The sequence below is a fragment of the Haemorhous mexicanus genome, chromosome 1, assembly GCF_027477595.1.
Source record: "Haemorhous mexicanus isolate bHaeMex1 chromosome 1, bHaeMex1.pri, whole genome shotgun sequence".
Classification (NCBI taxonomy): Eukaryota; Metazoa; Chordata; class Aves; order Passeriformes; family Fringillidae; genus Haemorhous; species Haemorhous mexicanus.
The window spans coordinates 151,065,880-151,086,284 of record NC_082341.1 but is presented as its reverse complement, the minus strand read 5'-3'; the positions used below and the strand labels follow the sequence as shown (position 1 = coordinate 151,086,284).

Here is a 20,405-nt window from a genome sequence, read left to right as displayed (position 1 = left end):
CATTGGACTGCATCTCTCCCATCCCCCATCATGTGTTCCTCCCCTAAACATCCCCAGAGAAGCTCCATGCCTTGCCAAACTGATTTCCCACCCAGCCTACCATGTGTCCCACCCCTTGGCTCCCGCCTCATGTAGAAAGAAAATCAGGAACGCAAAAGCTCCCTTAGAACTTCATCTGGCCACTTTGGTAAAAAACAACAATTATTTGTTTAAGAAGATTAGTGACAAAGGAATGCCCAGATCAAGCTCCGTTTTTTACTGGATGCAGGGTTGATTATGCTCACAAAGAATGAGGAAAAGACTGAGGAACCAAATGCCTTCTTTGCACCAGTCTTCAATAGTCAGAATTGTTATACAAAGGACAAGCAACCCCCTGAGCCAACAGGCAGGGACAGGGAGCTGACCAGAGCCCCTGCAATTCAGAAGGAAGTAGTAACTCACTTGCACAGCCACTAAGACACTGACAAGTCTATGGGCCAGGAGTTCCCCAAGGTCACTCAGGGAGCCAGCAGAAGAGCTCACTAAGCAGCTCTCTGCCTTGTATTATCATTCCTGGCCATCCTGGGAGGTCCTAGATGACTGGAGGTGGCAGTGTGACACCCATGCCCTAGAAGAGCTTTCAGGGAGGATGCAGGGAATTGCTGGCCTGTCAGCCTGACCTCGGGGCCTAGCAAGGTTCTGGAACAGATCATCATGAGCAGGATCACACAGTCCAGAGAAAACTGAGGAATCAGGCCCTGCCAGCTTGGGTTTAGCAAAAGGAGGTCCTGCCTGAGCAACATGATGTCCTTTAATTAGTGAGTGACCAAGTTCCAGGCTTACGGAGAAGTGGTGCATGGAGTCTCCCTGGACTTGAGCAAAGCCTTTGATTCTGACTCCAACAGCACAGTCTTGGAAAAGCCACCAGCCCAGGTCTTGGGAAGGTGCACTCTTTGCTGGGTTAGGAACTGTTGGGACTGGGCCCCATAGTGTGGGGGTGAATGCTGTCACATCCAGGCAGCATCTGGTCACTAGTGGTGTCCTCGGGCTCAGTCCTGTTTAATATTTGTCCTGCTGATGTGGCCAAGGGCATGGAGTACCCTCAGTTACAAATTTCTGACAACACCAAGGTGGGTCGGAGTGTCAGCGTGCTGTAAGCTCGGGAGGCTCTTTGGGAGAATGCAGACAGGCCGGATCATTGGTGCATGGCCAGAGGGATTATCTTCAGGAAGACCAAGGACTGGATCTTTCCCTCATGTTTTGATAATCACCTGTGTAACTCCTCCAGGCTGGAGGCAGAATGGCTGGAAAGCTGCCCAGAAGAAAAGGTTGAGATGGGCTGAACATGAACTAGCATGTGCCCTGGTAGACAAGAAGGCCAGTGTCTTCCTGGCCTGTATAAGGGATGGTTTTATCAATTCCCTCTAGTAGCCTTTAGTATCTGAAGCTTCAGAATAAAATTCTGAAAATCTTATGATGAATTTGAAGGTCATTTGATCTTGTTCCATGCTGACAAATGATCAGACACTTCCGTGAATCTATCATTTAGGAGTTATCTTCCTATACAGTCTGCAGTCACCTCTGCAAGACCAAATTTTCACCTAAGCATGATCTTCTAGAAACTACTTGGCACATCATTTTTGCATGTAAATAATGAATACAATACTACTGGGTGAAACTACTCAGAGAAGCAAGCTCTGAAATTGGTAATAAGTGTTTGCAGTTTCACACTTTAATCTTTCTAAGACTGAATATGTCATTCACACTAGAAAGCCATCTAAGTCTCCAGGGGCTGTGTGATATAAATGCAAAGCAATTTATGGTTGGTTTTGTTCCTTTCCAGAAGGCTTCAATTTACTACTTCTCCTGGGAAGAAAAGAGCATTTTCAAAGGCACAAATACTGTGTGGACGCCCATCTCTTATTGACAACTTTGAAAGTCAGCATTTAAGCAGGATGATTTACTTAATAGCCACATTTTACTTGATTCTTTACCAATCAGTTTCATTAAATCCTTAAAAACATTTTTCCTCTTACAGTAATTCTGACCAAAAAAAAAAAAAAAAAAGCCAGGACATTTCAGTCACTGCCTCTCAAAACACCGCAGTTGCATTAATGTAAGCTCCACTGTTTTCAGCCATTATAACAGAACATCAAAATTTATTTTTATAAGGTTGCTAGGCAGTTAAACCACCTTGAAAGAAATGAACTATCTGTGTGCAAGCATGTACAACAAAGTTATTGATGGAATGCTAAATAAAAAAGAATACGTGAGAGCTAAATCCGGAGATATTTACTGGGGCTGTACTATTATATTCCAGCAACACTGACATTTCAGTCTGCAGTTTGCAACAGCCACTGCAATATAATTTAAGCCCCAAAATCAAAACTGTCAGTGCTTTTGCATCTGTGAGATGGGGGAAAAGTTTATTTTAAAGCTACATTTTTCTTTCTTCCAACTTTCTATGTCTCACAAGAACACAGAAAGTTTCACACACATTTCCTCCTGGAAAATGACATTTTCACTGTCTTTGATACAAAGCTGTAGAGCCACAAGAGTTATTTCGGTGTAAAGGGACATTTTGAATTCATAGAATGGCTTTGGTTGGAAGGGACATTCAAGATCATCTAGTTCCAATCCCTGAAGCTCATCAGTTGCATCTGTTCCAAATTCTTGTGCAAAGCGTGGCCAATTTTGAAGCAGGATCTGACCTGGAAACCAGAAGCACCAGGAGTTAGAAGGGTTATAAATCACATGAACATTGTCTGTTATAAAAGTCCCATAAGTTCTTTCTACTATTGATATACCTTTTCTTCCAGTCTATGCAGAATCTATGGGAATGTTCATTCTGGCAAGCAAGCAGGACAAGGTTTTGCAATCTACGCTCTACCTCAGACCCAAATTTATATACATTTACCATAGGATGTGTTAAAAAAAATCCTCTTTCCCCAAGCCAATGAGTTCTCACAGTTCTTTTTTACAACTTGAGCTAAGGAACCATTGTTGATATCTAGTATAATATTTGAAAATAAACCTACTAAAATTTGGCTGAAAGGCCAATGGAGGGCTTTATTGAATACAACAGGAATTTTTATGCAAAAAAAATTAAAAATAGAAAATAAAGGAAGTTTAATTTTTAGTATTGTTTGACTTTTCAAGTGAAAATTTTTTTACTGAAAACCAAACTTTGAAAAAAGTTCAATACCAAATATTTAAGTTAAATAAAATTTTAATTTTTTATTAATAATTTCCATTAACAAGATTCATAATAAAAGCAAGACCCAAGGTGTGGGGCCAATCTAGAATGCAATCTTTGGGAATTTCGTCTCTTAATCTATCTTCAGGTCATATTTACAGATTTTTAGGTCCTCAGCTGATTTAATGTTCTAAGGAATTCTATGGAAAAAAAGCATGATGATGATTCCATGAAGATAGTTCTGCCTTTGGATCTTGTTATGTAAAGAAAACTGTAAAAGTGAGGGAAGCAATGAATGATTTATTTGGGTTTTTTTTAATAACCCCATGAGTTGAAGGTGTGAATCTTTTAAAGAGAAAACATTCCCTCATGCAAGATGCAGGTTAAAATGTACAAAAACTTGGCATCAGTTTGAGCTCAAAGTGCTGCCTATACATTTTCTGGATACAGCTGAGCAGATAAACCCAGCTCCTGCAGAAATGAATAGGAGCTGGCACATAAGTGCCTGTAACAATCCACACCACTGCCCATGATAAGACATCTGGTTTATCATCAGCAGCAGAACCAGTAGAATTAAGTAGTTAATACTTCAAAGTGATACAAAATGTAACTGTAAATTCAACAGAGCTTTCTGCTGGAGACCATGTAAGGGCACCATAATAACAGCAAATTGATTCACCTAAACCTTTGCTTTGCATTTGCTGTAAGATAGGATTTTCAGTAAACTACTCCATCTCTCCTCTGTGTAAATAATAACTCCCTCACTGGCTGTTGAATAAGCCACACTTACAGACACAAGGAAAAAAAAAGAAAAGAAAAGAAAAAAAGAGAAATGCTGCAGACATGTAGGAATGTATTCCTTGTCAGCACTCCCATTTGTTGCAGCTTTATAAGGATATACAGCTTGGGTCAATTTAATACAACAGATGCATAGAGTGACTTAATACTATTGTTTTTTCTCCTTTACAGCCTGATGAAACATAAGTAATTGAAAAACTACTCCATTAAAACCAAGTAAACGCATTTCCTCCTGGCTTTACTCTTTCCTCTCCCTAAAATCATCCTGACAGGTTTCAGTCTCAGGGGAGAATTAATTGTGCAGGTTTTATAAAGGTCATGGCACCAGACACTGTCACTACTGTGGTTAATGAGAAGAAGCTCTTTCTGCACAGTCCCCTCCATAAGGATGGTATGTCATTTGCATAATAGCTCCAGACTCACGGGAAACCTGTGACAATGTCTCTTCCCAAAGGCAACAAGCACAAGGATCCTCCACACCAGCTGCCTGACAGAGTTCAAGAAGTTTAGACTTATGCTCTCAGACATATGGTGTGACTTTGGGGGTCTCCTCTGCAAAGCCAGGAGAATGGTTGTGTTTGATGGTCCCTGCTGGACCCATCTAACTCAGAATATTTGATGGTTCCATCTATGGTTCTGTCTGAGCCCCTACACTTGCACACATACACAATCCATGTACATCCATACAGTGTTTTCTTCCTGACAGCTGCCTTTGCACACATGCTTCTGTCCATCTTCCACAGGGATTTGCAGAGATGAAGACTGCAGGTTTTTTTCTTTACTTTCATGGCACTTCTTAGCCACCCTTCCCTATTTGAAAAGACTATTGCCTTAATAATGGTTCAATTAGAACTTTGTGCCAGGAGACAATTTCTGTTTTCCAGATCTTGCTGGTCACTTCTGAGCCATTCCTGCAGCAATCAGTTCCTTGATGAGATGTGAGTGGAGCAGTTGCAATCTAGCTTGTAACTGTGATCAACGTTACAGCATTTCTGAGGTTTTACATGTTTCACACAAATATTGATAGATGTAAAAATAAAATCAGAAAAGCTGAACTGTAAGCTTCACATTTCACAAGGTTTTTCTTCTAGTAATAAAACCATTTACCTGCATATGAAAGGAGGTAAATTCCTTTCCTCTGAAATGGCCCTCTTTGGGTCTCAAAATCCCTAAATGCATTAGATGGAAGATTGGAAAAAAAAAAAAAAAAGAAAAGAAAAGGTAGGAATCTCAATTTTTGCTGCAAAATATTGCCCTAAGGTAAAACTGATCCACTTTGCTGTCACAGAAGGCAGGACAGGTCAGATGCTAATTTCCCAGATATGAGAAAGATAGAGATTGCTGTGACAACATACACAACATGCTCAGTTTTGTCTTCCTATAGGTTATTATTTCTCTTTGTGTCATGCAGGGCAATCTCTTTTTTAAATGGGGTTCCTACATCATGCAGAATCTGCTCCATTGGGGGTAAGACCACCAGGCCTCATCATTTGCATTCTCTGGTCCATCACTGCAGTCAAAAGGCAAAGCACAGCAGGATGAGAGGGAGGAGACCTTTTTTGTACCTCTGCCAGCTGTAATAAAATGTGATCTGTCTACCCTTACTCCTGGGTGATAACAAGGTGCTTGTAGATCTTCATCTTTTCACTTTCTGCTGCAGAGCTGTAAATCAGGAGAGGTGCAGGGCTTGACTCTTTCTACCCCCCTGCCATGCCTCTTCTGCAATTTAGATCAATCACTTCAAGTGTCCATAGAACCAGTTAGCTGCTCCAGCTGCTGTCAAGCAAATGAGTCATGGGCAAAATTAGGGACATTTGGTCACAGGTTTGTATGATGAGCAGGACCCCATATGGTATGGGATGTCCATTGAGTCAGTCAGGGTTAGTTGTCCCAGCTGTGTCCCCTCCCCTCCTTGTGCACTCCCAGCCTCCTCTCTGGTGGAGTGGGGTGAGCAGAGGAAAGTCTTTGGCTTTGCTCAGCAATAGCCAAAACATATCTGTGTTATCAGCAATGTTTTGGTCACACAACTGAAACATAGCCCATCCCAGCTACTCTGAAGAACCTTAAGTCTATCCCATCCAAAACCAGTGCATCTGGCCACATGTGCTCTGAAGTCATTAGTTTAAATAGACATACATTTATTTAGAATAAAAGTACCATGCCTTGGATGGAGTAGCAATGCAGGAACTATGCACTGGCCCCTCTTGTCACAAGCTTCCTGCAGGTATATTAATTCAGTTTGTAAAAGAGACATCAAGCAGCCATAAATGCAAGCAAAGTAGTCAATTCCTTTTTTTCGTATATAAACGGAGGAGCTTTGTGAAAATAACTCTGTGTACCTGATGTTCCCTGTGTCTCCTCAAGCTTTAAACTTCAAATAGACTACTTGGATTTCCCCAGATCAGTCTGGACTATGAATTTCAGGTGGGGCAAATAAACCACATTTAATTGCAATATTTTCTTTGTAAAGGATTTACCAACTTTAGATGGCAAACAATGGCTCAGCTCCTGGAAGGAACCCTGTTACCCTTTCATTTAGGACCCAGATCTGCTGACAAAATCAGCATTGACAGAGAAATAGATATTTTGTATGTCCACAGATGTGAGAATCATGCCTCAAGTTCAATTAGATTTAATTTTTTTCTCTCTTTTCATCACACCTGACAGACTGAGCATACTGACTGAAGCCAACTTTTAGAAAGGTAAGAAAAATAGTTGGCTTTGTCACACTCACCAGTCCACCAGTGTTCCATGTTATCTATTAATCTGGCATGTCCACCCCCAGATGTGAATTTCTGAAAATTCCTAGATCCTGGCAGTGCTTCCTCTAGATTTCTCAGCTAAGCTACTGGAAATGCATGCCATAAATTAAATTGCAGTGAATACTAGGCCAGGACTTTGGGAGTTTGCTCAGGTCTATCAGATTATTTATGAAGCACAAAGATGTTCAATAGTTCTCAGGGTTTATATAAATTACCACTGAGTCTAACATTCTGGATTCAAGCATAAGCATGGGATGTGTGTTCCCACAGCCAAAGAGATAATGATTCCAACTGGAAACATGAAATCTGCTCACAGAGCCAGATGCTCAGCTGCAGTAAAGTCTCTCCGAATGACATAGTTATGCTGTTCTGTATTTCAAGACTTTAATATTTGTTAGTATACCATGATAACAGTAAGTGTCTCTGGGCAGCTGGCATAAATTATTGTAGTTTCAACCTTCATAGGATCTGTCTTATGATGTAGTTTTTCTCTAACTCACTGTACAAATGCACTGCAACTGAACTGAGGTAAATGAGTTTATCCTGGTTCCCATTCTGCCAGTGACATAACCTTCCTCTCACAAACCTTCCTCTCCCACCCTGGGTAACTGATATAGCTAGAAGTAGCATTGAAGCAGAAAATCTGTTTATTGTCTAGTTCCAGGAAGAGTTTGCAAAGCCAGCATCATAAAAAAAATATAATAATAAATTAAAAGCAACAACAACAAAAAAACCCACCCCAGGTTTTAACTTGCAAACAGAGCACATCTCATATGTAATTAGGGAACAAAAATAAATTAACTTTATAACCTAAGGGTGACATTCTTAAAGATTATAAATCTGCCTGAGATCTCTTGAAAAGATGAAGACTATCCCAGTAGAAGAGATTAACATTCTCCTCTCTTTTATATGGAAATATTTAAAAACAGGAACACACTGTCTTGTTTTGGAAAAAGGTTGATCACCGAGCTAACAGTTCTTCCTTTCTCTTGATTTCCTTCTCAAAATCCCAATCTCAGAAGAATATGAATCCACAAAGGTGTGTGTTTTATGTTATTATGAAATTAATGTTGCACTCTGATTCCCAGAATACCATCCATTTGCTTATTTTTTCTTCAATATAATAGGAAATTACAAGCCCTGAGCAAGTCATTACTGTCTGATGATTATGAATTAGCTGACCACAGGCCACAGAGAGAGGCAGCATGTTCTAGCAGACCACAAGGTCTTTTAGTCAACAGAAGTATCATAATGTTCTGATCTGTAGCTGGACATTTTTGCTAGCTTAGGAGTCAGGTGTTTCATCTTTCCAAAATAGAAATGTTTGCCTAAGGAAATAAAGAGGACATCTCTTCCTACACTTAGCAAAGCAATGTTATTTGCTGGAGGCTATCTGTGCAATCAGAGCTTTTTTCCTCTTCTGTTGACTGACATAATAATATTTTCTAATGCAGGAAATACTAAGTATTAGTATTAGTATACTAAGCCCATTTCAAGTACAATGGAGCATGGACTAAATCAAATACTGAGTGTTCCACCATATAAATTCCTGTCTGCTCCCAGGAAACAAGTAAGGAGCTGCCAACATTTCCCGGAATCGCTAGAGGGAATGCAAGACAGCAGCAGCAACATCTCTAAAGGAGAAGGAAGCATCTCCATTCTCACCTTCTTTCTACTGCTTCTTCTTACTGCTTCTTCTTAAGGCTTCTACCCCTTACATCATGAACATCCAAACCAGCCCTTTCCTTACAAAACCTTTCCTCTAGAGTTTGGAAGTGACTAAAGAAATAAAACCTGAGTCTGAAACAGCCCTGCAGGTGTAACCCACTTAGAGGACTAAAACCTGCCCCCGTCTCCATCTACTCATATTTTATTAATCTCAGTTAATTAATGTGTTTCTGTGTCTTGCAGCCAGGCTGCAGCAGCTGGCACAGCCCATGCCTGCGTGGGAGGGATTGTTGAGGATCTGAGCTGGGCTGGGCCAGGCTGGGCTGTCAGACCCAGCACATCAAAGGCCCATCTGCCAAACCTTCCCAAGAGACACTGGTGAATAAATACAGGGCAAAGGGGTAAAGAGGTTTTCCTTTGACACTGGCTTTTGTAGGGATTTCTTGGCCTTTTAGAGGGGATTTAAGGAGAAATGAGTCTCCTTACTTGAGGGAAATGTGGAAATGCTTGGAACAGCATTCATTGCAAAGGTGGGGAGTAAGACTGTGAGCACTTTTATTTCAGAAGAAAACCTTGAGAACTCCCTCATGGCCTGAGAGATGTGAAGTGGGCTGGATACGCCTTCTCCCTCTTAATTCTTTCAGACAGAGTGATGGAGAGATTACATTTACTGTGTGGTTGCTCTAAAAGTGTGGGACACTGAGATGCCCTTAAGATGTCAGAAGTTGACTGTGTGGTATTTTGTGGGCAGATGCATGGAAAAGATGAATCAGTTCCACTGCAGAAGCTGTGTAATGGCAAAATAAGTTTATTGTGTTTTGTTGAGAGGCCAGAAACTTCATGAAGGCTGGATGCACTTGTTCAGGGTCAGTGTCCTGCTGTCGGGGGCATACAGTTGGCTGATGTCCCAGCACGGACAGAGTGTCCTGGTATTTGCCTGTAATGTGGTGTGGAGAAATATCCCATAATGGATTCATCTCCAGGGATGTCAATATACACAACAATGAACCTTCTGGAGACACCATTGGAGGCTGGTAAAGAGCAGAATTTATTATAACAGCCACTAATTGGAAGTAGTTAAAACTTCCACCTCCCAAAAACCAGTAGTTTCCATGTGTTTTAGCAGTTGTTATCTTGTGCAGCTTTTTTAATTATAGCTTTGCACCTGCTTTTGAAACTCTGGTTCTCTTACTATTTAGTCTAATTTTGCAAGGTCACCATTGGGTCTGTCTCAGGTCAAAGATACCATTGCTTCATTTTGGGAAGCACAGGAAGTACAAGGAAGTTGGAAAGTAGTGATGATCAATATTTCTGCATCATTAAACTAAGCCAAAAAAGCAACATGGTTTCTGCAGCATAATGCCAGCCTGATTTTGCCACCATTTTTAATAATCTTCCACCAGTAGTGAGAGGGCCTGAGTAAAATTAGCTGATTTTATCCATGAAGTTTTAAGTAGACAGATGCCATAATGCTGGAGGGCAAAATACAAGAGATTTGAAGTACTTTCTACTTTTAGAGATGAAGGTGCCCTAAAGCAAGATTGTCCATCCCTTCTCTCCAGCCTATCCCTTGAGTTATCAAGCTGAACCAACCACCCTTGCCACTTAGAGAATAGGTTGCTCTTCTTAAGAAAGAGATAGTATTTAAACACATGTCCTGATAAAGAGGTTCCCACTGGCTCTCAATTGCTTCCAGTCCTTCCCTTCTCCAGTGCATTATTCCAGTTCTTCTGCTAAGCCTTTGCCAGAATGCATGGGACCATGCTCTAAGTGGGAGCAGAGAAATGGGTAAAATCAAATTATTGAGACATGAAATTGTAGCAAAATTCAAATAGGAAGCAAAGTGAACTCATGAGCAATGAGGATCCACTGCTCACTATGGATCTCCACTGGGTCTGCAACTTTAGCTGTGCCACTCAAGAAGAAAGTCGCTCTTTGATCACCTCTCCCCAAAGTAATAATGGCAACTACCTCAACCCATACCAGCTTCATACAACTTGCTCATCCTAAACCTATTGCAAAAAGACCCTAAGCTCATTTGGAGTACTCAGTAATTCAGCTAATTAATGCCAATTTTAGTCAGTTGTTCCAGTGTATCCTAGAGAATGGAGTGACTCTTCATTAGCCTTGGTGTGTACTTTGAAAACAGATACAAATTAAAACTCTTTTTAAATGCAAAATGTTATTTGCCTACGTGCTGCTTTCATTGAGCAAACAGAAGTTAAGGGCAAGGTTGAAGGAAACTACTTCTTACAGTACATAGGCTGCATGAGGATGAGATCTGAAATCCAGCTGCTGCAGTGCCAGTCCTGCCAGCCTGCCTGGCTGGAGCCTGTTCCTGTCAAGGTGGCCTTGATCAACAGTGGGCCAGGTACAGACTGAGCAATGCAGTCCACAGTGTTTTGCTATAAAATTCAGGTGTTGATTGAAAACTTTGTTGTTTGATATGGTTCCCAAGGAACATGGATTCCTGTGTAACATGCAGTTCAATACAGGACTGCCTATGATTTCATCACTCCATATCCTGGCTCTAGGAAAGATGAGAAGTGGCTTCTGCTGCATGGGAGGGATGTTACTTGCTTTCCAGGAAAAGAGAGTGGTGATCTTAGTGTTGCTGGATTACACTTCAATTCCTAGAAGTAAAAAAGGAGTTGACAGCTCTGTCCCCCCATGCGTGGCACAGTGAGGGTACATTTCCAATTACTTCTTCAATCAAAGCCCAAGAGTCTCACAAACTTGTATTAAACCAGGTTTGAGTCAAGACACTGGCAAAACAGGTGACTGCACAAAAGTGTTCTGCTCTTACCATCAATTCTCAGGTTAGAAAAAAGGTGCTGCCAAACAACTGAAACTGCAAGAGCAAAGAAGATTTTCCACAAAGCCACAGCCTGCTTCTCTTCTCTTTTTTTTTTTCCCAGAGAACACACCTGATTGCAGGCAATAGCAAAGCCAGGCAAGGAAAATAAACGAGCTGTAGAATCCCTGGCATGCAGCTCATGAGGTGGGTGGAAGTTTGGAAATGTGTTTGATGAGCCTCTGAGTATAGGCAAGACCTATAGAAAAGGAGGCAGAAGCAGTTACCAGGGCGGGGGAATGGGGGTTTGGAGTGACAGGCTTATGTAAGAGTTAGAGTGGAGATAATTTAGTTGGGGAACAGAGCAAAGCCTGGAAATGCTGGTGGCCCCTACCCATAAAAGAGTGCAAAGAAGTCACAAAGGATAAAAAAATAACAGAATGAGATGTGGCCCAGGAACTGAGAGGGAGTGTTTTCCCTGTTTCCCTTCCATAAAGGAGAAAGCCAGCATCACTCAGAGATTCAGAAAGCAATGGTACCAGAAACAAAAGGCTCTGCCAAGGAAGACACAAGGCATCTTTGCAGGTTATAAATTAAATTAAATCAAATCAATTCATACACCTGAAAAAATTCTCCAGCAAGTGCCTATGCCACAGGGAAGTAGTTCCAGTGACACCCAGTAACTTCTTCACAGCCCATGACAAAGTGTTCTTCCAGAGTGACACACTTGAGGCACGCTCACTGCCACTTGCTCTCTTACCACAGACCAAAGAGATTTTGTTTTCCAGTGTACCCCTGTTAGGATAGACAGGCCTTTCAATGTCAGACAAGCTTTGGAAAAGACCAACAGAGGAGCTGCCTCACAACCTTCAAGTCCCCCTTGCAGCACACATTTCTCTTCTGGAAAGACAATAAGGTCTGACTCATATTATCAAGGAACACATCAGAGGACCTCTTATTTTTCTATTTGTGGGGATAATTAGCCTGTTTGAGAGCAGAAAGAAGGATCATATGTGATATAAATCCAACCCACAAAGTGTGTTAGCTCAGTGTTGTACCCAAGGTAACCATCTTTGCTAAGTTTTTGCCACCAACACAACTCACAGCCTCCATCCCAGAGTGAGCTTCAGCCCAAGCTTTTTGAAAGTCGGCCAGAACTTGTTCCCACCTGCCTGTGTGTGAACATGGCACAGAGAAAGCTTCCCACGCAGAGTCCACCTGAAGTTTGGGGAAATGAAGGCTATAGTTGGGAGTATTCTTTCACATATCTGTATCTCATATTTATGAGAAAGTGAAATCTGGGAAGGTGCCATGGGTAAAATGACAACATTTCATGTTTAAAAATTTTCTGAACTATAAGTAGCTGTACATGGAACTGCTGACTTTTTTCCTAATCCCACCAAGGATTAACTGATTCCTTCACACAGACTTAATTTTTGTTTAGAAGTTTTTTGAAGGAAGATGGTGGAGGGAGTGATAAAGGAAATATCTTTTATATCTCTGGTAATTATTGGTCAGAAAAGGTAAAACATATTTTAGAATTTTCTAGGAGCAAGGGATATTCATCCCATTCACACAATCTACTCTCAGACACAGCAAGTATGAAATTTTAAAGAACAAAAATATTATAACACCATTAGAAACAATATTCACCAATTCAAAATAAATTCCTTAAGTACTGCTTAGAAGTTGGATACTTAGTATTGCTGTAAAGCAGAAAAGTCTCATTACAACATGATTGTTTTTAACATCTTGGTTTTGTTTCTTTCCTGCTTTGTATACGTGCAGTGTTTGCCTGTTTATAATGTCAACAAGATAGAGCTCCTCAGGGAAAAGGATGTGGAAAATGCACCAAATCTGGCACACCAAATCTTCCACACACATATGCATCTAGTTAGCCCTGTGGGGCAAGAATTTTCTCATGTGCAGAGGACCATGAGTTGCCTCAATACTTTGAGAGGAGACTTGGGAGCCATTCTCTGACCATTCCTAAGGCAACAATTCAAATTATTATTTTCTCTTCACCTTTATTCCTTCATCATAATTTCTGCCTTTGTAAGGTGATCATAAATCTTGTCCAAGTTCACCATGTCAATCTCAAAAGAAAACCATTCCACTCACTAATTGGAAAAGCAAGGAAGTCAGTGGGGCATTTTTTCAGGGGAAAACCCCTTCTTGAGCAGCTGCCCAAAGGACCTGGATTATACAGATTTATTTATAAAAGTGATGTTTAGGTGTGTGAAAATGCAGTAGTGGGGCAAAACTAATTTGCCAGTTAGCACCAGTCTTGTTTCTTACCCCGGATTCTACAGAGGGAAATGTACTCTCATTAAAGAAATTATTCCTCAATGTGCAGCTAAGTGCCCTGGTGCCTCTCAGGAGAAGGAAGTGAACGAGGCCTGTGAAACTGATGTAAAAATGGTATTTATAGAAGCACTTTTTACTCATGTCAACTTTATGAGCCATTTCGTTTCACCACAGACCCTTTTTCACTGCCTTACTGGTAATTATCTAAGTAGCAGCAATGCTGCAAGTCTCTAGGACAGGGAGCAACAATCTATGTGACCAACATTAATCTCAGGCATTGACCTCAGTGCAAGTTAATTCCCACTGGACACAGGGAGAGGCAAAGCTCTGGGTGAGGCTTACACCCTCTGCCTGCACTGCAGGTCACAGAGATTTCACCTATTAATAAAGGTTCCTTCAGAAGATGATGAAGACCAGGGAATCAAGCCAAACATATGCATATTTTCTTGTCCTTCTCTCACCAATTATTATCCTTCTATTGGAAGCCTGGTACTTTCCCCAGACTGGTGCCTCCCCAACCATCAACTTATCCTTGCACTCTGTTTCACCACCCTGGCAGAAATGCCTTTTTCTTCTGAGGCAGGATGGGGGGAAAAGGGCCATGAAATTACTGATTTTAAATAAGGAAATTTTCAAAGGTCCCATATGTGTCCCTCTGTCTTTCTTCCCCTCTGTCTTTCCCCTGTCCTACCACAACTAGGCCTGCATGTTCCATCAACTTCTGATTTGAAGTTGAAAAAGGTTGGAGGTTTCCTCTGGAAAGAGCTTCAAGGCATTCACTGAACACATTTCACCTCCCTGAGAGGGGCAGAGCAGTTCCTGAAACATCACAGAATAATAATAATAATAATAATAATGCTGTATTTAAGGCTGACCAAGACCTGTTGGATAAATCAGATGTGATAGTAAAGGCCCTTTGTATTCCCAGAACATTTTCTGACCTGGGCAGGAAAACCTTGGACCCTTGGAAATATCACCCTTATGATTATGTCCTGATGGATTTTTAAATGTAAAGTTTTTTCTACTCTCTACCATGATCTATCAATTCCTTTTACCTCACTTCTGCTCGCTAAGCATGGCAAAGAGGGACAGGACCACATCAGATACCTCTATTAAGGTTCCTGATGACCAACAGGAACTCTGCAAAATTTATCTGACATTTGGAACATTTCTTTACTCACTGCTAACCTTCAAGAAGCTTCTTTGTTTCTGCTGCAGTGCTTGTGTGTCCCTTCTCTTGCTATCCCTGTCCTTTCCAGGGAGGACAATTTACCCAGCAGTGCCTGGAATTGCTCTCCACAAAAGGAGGCTGCGTTTCACTGTTGCGTGGTTTGCTTCAATCAGAGACTTCAGCGTGAAAGCCTCTGTATGACTCCCTTGAAGCTCACAGAGGTGCTGGGAAACTCATTCCATTCAATTCTGTGAACATCCATTGTGGCTCAGGGTTGTGGTCAAGCATCCTTAATGAAAAGCTGTTTTTGCAATATGTTTCCTGCTGATCACGAAGAACACCTTCTTGGAAAATAAACATGGTAAAATAAAAATCCCAGGAAGCTTTCAAGTTTATAGACTCTTCCATGGTAACTGAACTTTGAAAACCACAAACTCCATCTCAAAGCAGCCAGAAGACTCAAGTGAATGATGACTGAGAAGTGTCTCTGATAAGACATAACTGTTTATGTTGAGCAACTTGTTCATTTTTCCACTGCAGAAAAGTTTCCAAGCATGGTAAAAGAAAAAAAAAACATTTCCATTTTACTTTCTCTCTTTTCTCATGCCTTTCAATAACTCATATCACAACTCCCTGACTCCAGAACCAGCACTGAGTTTCTCAGAGCTGTGTCACTTTCTGCAGCAGTTTCATGCATATGGGCTATTGAATGTTTTGCTTAGCCAAGGGGAAAGGATGTGATACACACTCATCCGAGTGTACTCACTTCGAGTTTCACTGAGAGGGAAACATTATCATATGGGCAGTGACAAGCAGAAATCTTCCTCAGTCCTTCACAAACCTTGCAATTGCCTGGGGTGCCAGTGCTAGAACAGCTCTCTGTCATGATATCCTCAGGAAAATGCAGCACAGTGATGCATAGGGACCATGGATTTTGTCAATCAGGTCATGTTAAAAATTGGAGGCTCTAGCCTGGTCAAACCTTGTCTATTCTTAACTCTCAGGCTTAATGAGAATACATCCTTTTGTCTTCAACTCTCTCTAAGTTACCAGAGGCCTTCTGAAAGCATAAGAGGAAGTTCTTCTAATGAAACAATTTCAAAACTTGAGTCACAAGTTTCAAAATACACTAAAAAGTGGTGTCCTAAAGCTGAAAGCAAGGGCTGTGTGTCAGAAAGTTCATAAACTTTTGTTCCAAGGTCTCCACTGTGAAATATTGCCTGGAGACTGGAAAGACTCACCCTCTCCTATAAATATCTCCTCTAACTGCCAGTACTAAGGATATACATAAAAGGATAAATGCTCCTGGGTACTTCAGACAATAGTCCTGCATCAGAAAAAGCTGGTCAAAATGAGCAGTAATGGTTTTAACAGCTGGTTTTCCTAGCCCAGGCTTCATAGCTGGTTTGTCAGATACAGAATAATTTTCAAATTCTTCACTTAAATGATGCAAAATTTTGCATGAAGAGAAAAGGAGGAAGAAAGGACTGACTTTGAGAATAACATTGCCACTAAAAAGTACGAGAGGGTCAACCTGCTATACTTGGTGAGCTGTCTGTGAGGAGCCTGGCCATTGAGAGTTGGACTGCATGGAGTAGAAATTGTTGCTGCACAGGGGCAAGTGCAGACATTGCTGCCTTTGCATCCAGCTGTGTGCCCATAGCTTTGATGGGACTGAGCTTGTTTCACTCATCATCATCTTACCAGGGGCTCTGTCTTCAGTACCTGCTTTTCTTGCTGCTAGGAAAAAGTTTCTTTCCACAGACTTCTTTCAAACTTTTCTGGATTGGACTTGATCTTAATTTGCACTGTCACAGAAGTGTATATGTTACTACTTGAACTGCTGGGAGAAGGGGTTGGAGCTTTTTTTGTTTAGGTTTCCTGTTGTTTTTTTTTATAATTTTACACTCCTTAGTCTTTAGGTATTTAAAATTCTGCTGTAAACTCCCTTTGTTCTTCCTTATTGCCAACAAAAAGAACTTGAATGTCGACCAGAAACACTGCAGACATTGTTTGGCTTGCTTGACTCTTTGCATGGTTTGGTTTGAAGGGAGGAAGGGAACAGTTGGACTGCAATTACCAAACTCTGGCAAGTTTTGTGTTTTGCTTTCCTCAACTCCTGAAATGTAACTTCCAAGAGCAGTAATTTAGCTGAGACCTTTAGATCTGTAGAGCTCTTTACTCCAAACACAAATCTCAGTATTTAATAGATTGGGTGGGGTTCGATCTGCAGTGAACTAATTGAAGGAGCTGCAAATACAGACATTCAACCCTGATTAATTAGAAGTGCAAGAAGAACACTCTAATTCCATTTCCAAATCAAACCAGTTGTACCACAATTATCTCAAGTACCTCAGAGATGGTTGAGTTCACATTTAGTCCCTCCCTCCCTTTCCTCAGGGAGGAATGGATAGCCTTGTGCACAAGGAGAATCAAAATGCTTTGAAGTCCTTATGTGCTGAGTTCTTTGTCTCCCCCAAGAATATAGTATTTTAAAATGATGTCATTTCTATTTTGCAGTTTTCAAAGGTGCTTTGTATACATGTTCAATAGTGTTCTGCTCATGGACAGTACCAATTTCCCTGGAAATCTACCCACTTTTAAAAATAGCTAGTAAGAAAGAGTTCTGCAAATCTGATTTTGATAGGTGTTTTGAAGATGGGATGCCTCAGAAGTCTATATAACAATTTCTGCCTTCCTCAGCTTTCCAAACAATCAAGGTAACAGCATGTATACAATCTCCAAAGCTAGAAAACTTAGTTTTTCCCCATAACTAGAAAAGGTCTCCTCTCCTGGAGATTTATCCTGTTCCTTGAACAATTCCCATGTCTGCCTATTTCTCCAGCTGGAAGGTTTTGGTACTGCTTTGCTGGATTAACATTTAACATTTCTGACATATGGTAAAACAACTGGGTCCCTTCCTGACCACACAGTCCTTCTAGGTCTTGTCGTTTTGGGTTCATCTCCATCCACCATCAAAATGCAGTTGTCTTTTCATCAGACAGCAGCTGTTTTAACAAGGCTGCAAACAGTGCACAAAAGCTCTGAAAAAGAAGAAAAGAGCAGTTTGTAACTGCAACACGAATTTCAGGCCAAAGGCAAGAAATGTACCATTGTTTTCTAGGTAGCTCTGCAAGCCAGTCTTCAAACAACCACAACTGGCCAGGGCCTCTCATTTTGTGTTTCAATTGAAAGACAGCTGTTCCATTTTCTAAATGGGAAGATAGTTCACCTTGATCCTGGCTTCAGCTGCTGCAGCTTTTTACCATTAAATATAATTCTAAATAAATTATAATCACAGGGAGAAGACAGAGAGTGTTTGAACAAAACAAGCCATCAATTTTCTACACAGAAGAGAATAACTCTCATCCCAGAGACACTGCTGTGCTGTTGTCTGAAACACAATTTTCACTTGAAATTGGACAAATCATTTGAGAAGTAATAATTCAAGTTCCTCCAAAGGGAGGACATATTGCACACAGAGAGTGGTGGAGGGATTCAGCACCCACAACTATGTTAGTCATGTGTAATGAATTAGAAGTGTCTTGTTTTAATAGGTCCTAATTGCAACACCTTTTCCCAGCATCTCATTTGCAAACACCCCAGGTGTTCCCCCTCTTCAACTCACCATCAACAAGCTTCACTTTGCTCATTCTGCTCCAGTGGCATCCATACCAACTTGTCCATTTGTCGTGGAGCTTATACTCACTCACGATCTGAAGTCAGGAAAACATCTGCCAGGAAGACCTAAAAGAAAAAAATCTGTGTCTGAACACAACAGCACCAAAAAATGAGGACTCCCACATTCAGAGCCTTATGACTGATATGTCAGCAATTCTCTACACATCCCATGGCATGGCAAGAGTTTTAGAACAGATGCTCATCAAACTAAAGGCCAAGTTGGGGAATGCATCAATCCTTGCCTAAGACATAGATACACACAGAGCTTTCCACACTCTATATCTAGCATTAAAGGAAATAAAGAGGACTGGAATCCTAGAAGTGATCCTTGGAACAAGTTTGACCGGTATTTAACCTCTCCAGTGCCTCTTACTCTGAATCAGAACAGCTTCTTTCCCACACAAGGATGGCTGAACACCCCACCTCCACCCAGTATGGTCACAGGCTGACGGGGCTCCATGCCAGCCTCTTGTAAATAACATGCAGACACACTGCAGAAACTCCTCCCTGCCAGCTGTAGACTGTGAAGTGCCATTTCTTGGCATTCCTTTCCTGAGTTTAGTTTGGGAAACCATCCAGAACTGTCCATCAAGTGCTACAAGAGCAAAGGATATAACCCAAGATTGCCGTGTAAACACAAACTATATAAAGTAAAACCAGATTTTTATTTTGATTTACCTCAGTATCTCCAAACAATGGAAGATTAATCTGAATTTCATTTTTGTGGATGCATGTGATCAAAACTTTTGTGTTCCCTGCAATGCTGACATAAACCTGTAATTTTTAAAAATCAGAATACACTATATATAGAGTGATAGATGAACTTCTACTACAGCATTGCTTGCAATTTACTCCTAAAAAATTTCCAGGGTTATTTTGCCCTCTGAATATCAATCAAGCCTAGGAGGAGAAAAAGGAAGGAGGATGGATGAGGGAGCAATTGGAGTAACAAGCCTTTCTAGTGTAATTTCAGTAACAGATGAGATTGCATCTGCTTCTTTGCTGGATCCTAAGCAAGCACAGAGAAAAGATGGCTCCTATAGAGTCAAGCATAAACACTAGGTTTGTGCACATGAAGACAGCAACAGGGTAGAAGGCAGCATGTGAAAGACAAATTTTTACAGCTAGCTTTGGATCTGTCTTAGATTTCAGAAACACGTTAAATATAAACTTACTGAAATGCTTTCAGCCCAGCCCTGCTTACACTTCAATATGCTTTCCATTAACTGCTTGGTTGTAAAGATTTTTTTTCCAAACCATTCTAATCATTTTTAATTCAAGACAAGGTATCTTTAGTGAAGTTAATTATAAAATAATGAACAGTCTTTTTGTGGCTTAGGAAAGGGTTTATTTTGGTTTAGGTTAAATCAGCATGGAACAGATTTAAACTATATTGGAATAAGACATTATTAAATCAGAATAGACACCTACTCTGAGGTTCATACAGACATAATTAAAAAGAGCTGTACATGGGTACATTCTCATGTGGTCCAAGCATCTGAGATATATTAATCTAACAACAGCAGCATAATACCATACAGCCTGAAACATGAGAGACACAATGTTTATTAAAGGTTACTTAAAGCCGTGGGTCTAATATCCTGGGAGAGAATTTGTCCATGTGTTTTTTTTTAATTACCCCTTACCTCCAAAATTATTATGAGCACCAAACCTAAGTGAAGCAAAACTGTACTTGAGCACCCCTCATGGACTAGAGCCAGGTGACAGAACAGACACACAGAACAGGACAGACACACAGAAGGACAACAGAGTGCTGTAGAAGCGGCGCTGTCTCCATCATCACTCAGCCAAACACAGAGTGCTGTGAAAATGCTCTCCTTTCTCCCACCACCACACCTCCCGTGGCTTCCTTCTATTGAATTATATTGTATTTTGTCTCCCAGACACCTGGACAAGAATTAGTGCTGCCTCATTGCACCTATGTGCTTAGCCAAGCCATCTCAGTATTTCCAAGGTCAGCGTCTAAACTCTTCGAAGGCTGTTGATCCTTTGGTTTGTCTTTAGAGAAGCAGGGGATATAATCTTCCA

At 40.9% G+C, this 20,405-nt stretch overlaps 1 long non-coding RNA gene across 2 annotated transcripts in view; it reads right to left on the bottom strand.

Annotated features, from left to right (window-relative positions):
* Positions 1-2,108: 2,108 nt before the first annotated feature.
* The window catches only part of LOC132338199 (uncharacterized), an 82,677-nt gene continuing 64,380 nt past the window's right edge, over positions 2,109-20,405 (bottom strand). For both annotated transcript variants that reach the window (XR_009489404.1, XR_009489405.1), the window contains 2 exons: positions 18,304-18,422; positions 2,109-2,690 (listed from right to left, as the gene is read on the bottom strand). This is a non-coding gene — a long non-coding RNA (uncharacterized LOC132338199). The remainder of the gene's footprint in view (positions 2,691-18,303; positions 18,423-20,405) is intronic.